Source organism: Oncorhynchus nerka, unplaced genomic scaffold (genome assembly GCF_034236695.1).
Source record: "Oncorhynchus nerka isolate Pitt River unplaced genomic scaffold, Oner_Uvic_2.0 unplaced_scaffold_10860, whole genome shotgun sequence".
Taxonomy (NCBI): Eukaryota; Metazoa; Chordata; class Actinopteri; order Salmoniformes; family Salmonidae; genus Oncorhynchus; species Oncorhynchus nerka.
Window position 1 is genome coordinate 1 of NW_027030474.1, and position 2,358 is coordinate 2,358.

Consider the following 2,358-nt stretch of genomic DNA (forward strand, 5'->3'; position numbering starts at 1 on the left):
CACACACACACACACACAAATACATATACATAAACATATTCACAGGATACTCAACTTATCTCTTTTCCTACATCAGATGTACAGGTGACATTTCCACCTGGATGACAGCACATAATCAGCAACACAGAGATGCTCTTCATCCGAGGGAATGCCTGCCTGTTCTCATTGTTACATCATCCCAGACAATCACATGTCATTTACATTCTAGCCCTAAGGATTGCCTGCCCGTTCTCATTGTTACATCATCCCAGATGATCACGTCATTTACATTCCATCCCTAAGGATTGCCTGCCTGTTCTCATTGTTACATCATCCCAGATGATCACGTCATTTACATTCCATCCCTAAGGATTGCCTGCCTGTTCTCATTCTTACATCATCCCAGATGATCACGTCATTTACATTCCATCCCTAAGGATTGCCTGCCCGCTCTCAGATGTTAGATAACCCCAGGTAAAACACACATCATTTACATCCCAGCCCTTGTCAGCTCCAGATTTGACGACTTCAACTCACACCCTGTTGGAGTCCCTGCATTCTCAGATTCCCCTCAGTTATTCATCTCTATATTTTAATCAATAAAGTGTTTCAAAATGCTGTTTTTTTTATTAACATATACGTTCAGATCCTTCCTGAGAGAGAAGGGGTGTAGTATCTTCAGATGGGCGTGTGGTGCCCTTCCTCACCCACGCCAACAAGATGTTACTTCTTGTGGGGTCTTTGCCTTGAAAGTAAGTATGAGAGTATAAATAATGTACAATTATAACCTAGTGAAAGTGTACTGACTAAAGGCTAAAACAGAACTGTCAAATTATATTATAGCTGTGTCATTGAATACTTGCTAATTATAATCTTAAATTGTAACATAATTTTGTTGGGAAAACTGAAATGCCCATCAAATTGTTCCCCCAGTTTGCTGAATGTGTTCTGAAGGTGTCGATTGTCTTTTCAAATATGGACAAAGATGTTAACATCATGAGAGAAATAGCAGAAATAGCAGTCACTCCCCTCCGAAACACTGGTATGTTCAATTTCATATAATTGTATATAAAAAAAGATTTATATGGATCTTTCAAGGTTATCTTTGATCCACATTCTGACTAGATGGCCACTAAAATACATGAATTTCGGTAGGCAAGAAAATCGAAGAAAATTTCCTTAATTTTGTCACTAGAGTCAAATACTTTCTACAGATCAAACTTCATGTCAGGATAGGCAACCGAAATGAATAATTAATGTATGTGTGTTATATTAAACAGAGGAGGGAGTCAAATGTAGGCAAGCAATAAACATTTCAGAACAACTACTAGTTGACACGGGAGAGATGACGCATTTTGGCGAAGAGACGTATTTTAATAGACTAATACACTTGAAACAAATAGCCAAACCGAAAACTGCAGACATTACTAGTGCCCCCCTCTTCCCGCGATCAAACCGCCATTAAAAAATAAATAAAATGAAACGCAGTGATCACTGACAGCTGCCTTGAAGAACACACATGTACAATTATTTCTGCTTCTAAGATCAGTGAAATAGAGGCTTAACTGACAACTGAGTGAAGAACAAAAAAAAGCAAGTAGCAGCAATGAAGAATTGAATGAAGAATTGAGTGAAGAATTGAGTGAAGAATTGAATGAAGAATTGAGTGCGTAGAATTCTGGCAGGGGGGGGGCTTTTCTGCACAACATCGGAAGTGAAGGCGGAGCCTCGGCTCTTTTGTCTTGTGATTTTGGGCAGAGAGCCACGTGTTGAAATATAACGTCTCAGACCTCTACCTCCCTAATCTACAATATCAGTAGACTAGACGTAAATATTCCCATCTGGTTATATATATTCCCAACTTCGCCGGATGTCTGTAATCGACAATAACGGAAGAATCTACAATGAATAAGGTAGGTTGATATACATTTAAGACAAGGGGCCTTTGTAGCCAACTTCCTGCTTTTACACAGCATCCGTTTAACGGTCAAAACAAATGCTATGGGTAACATACACTATTATTGCGGATGTAGCGAAATGCTATTGACATTTGTGCTGTTTTTGTACGTGAAAATAATGTATTTGTTATTTTTAAACTCGTTGGGAAGGTTCGTAAGCAACCATTTCACTGTGAAGCCGCATGCTGAAAGTTGGTGGCCATTGGCAAAAATCGCTCCGCCATTTCCTTGTTGCAAAAAAATATAATAGTTTACCTAATTTCAGTTTATGTGACAAAAGAAGCACGCACAGTATAGAGAATCATTGTACCATCTAAACCACTGTGAAATATATTTTCAATAACCAACAATATTGTTTTTTCAAGCTGGTGAACAAAACCAAGTATACAGAACAAAAAATACAAACGCGACATGCAACAAT

The 2,358-nt window shown here is 38.4% G+C and overlaps 1 long non-coding RNA gene across 1 annotated transcript; it reads left to right on the forward strand.

Annotated features, from left to right (window-relative positions):
- The first annotated feature begins 6 nt into the window (after window positions 1-6).
- On the forward strand, window positions 7-2,352 carry LOC135565901 (uncharacterized). Its single transcript, XR_010461875.1, has 3 exons — window positions 7-453; window positions 626-731; window positions 913-2,352. It is a non-coding gene; the product is annotated as an uncharacterized LOC135565901 (long non-coding RNA).
- Window positions 2,353-2,358: the final 6 nt, after the last annotated feature.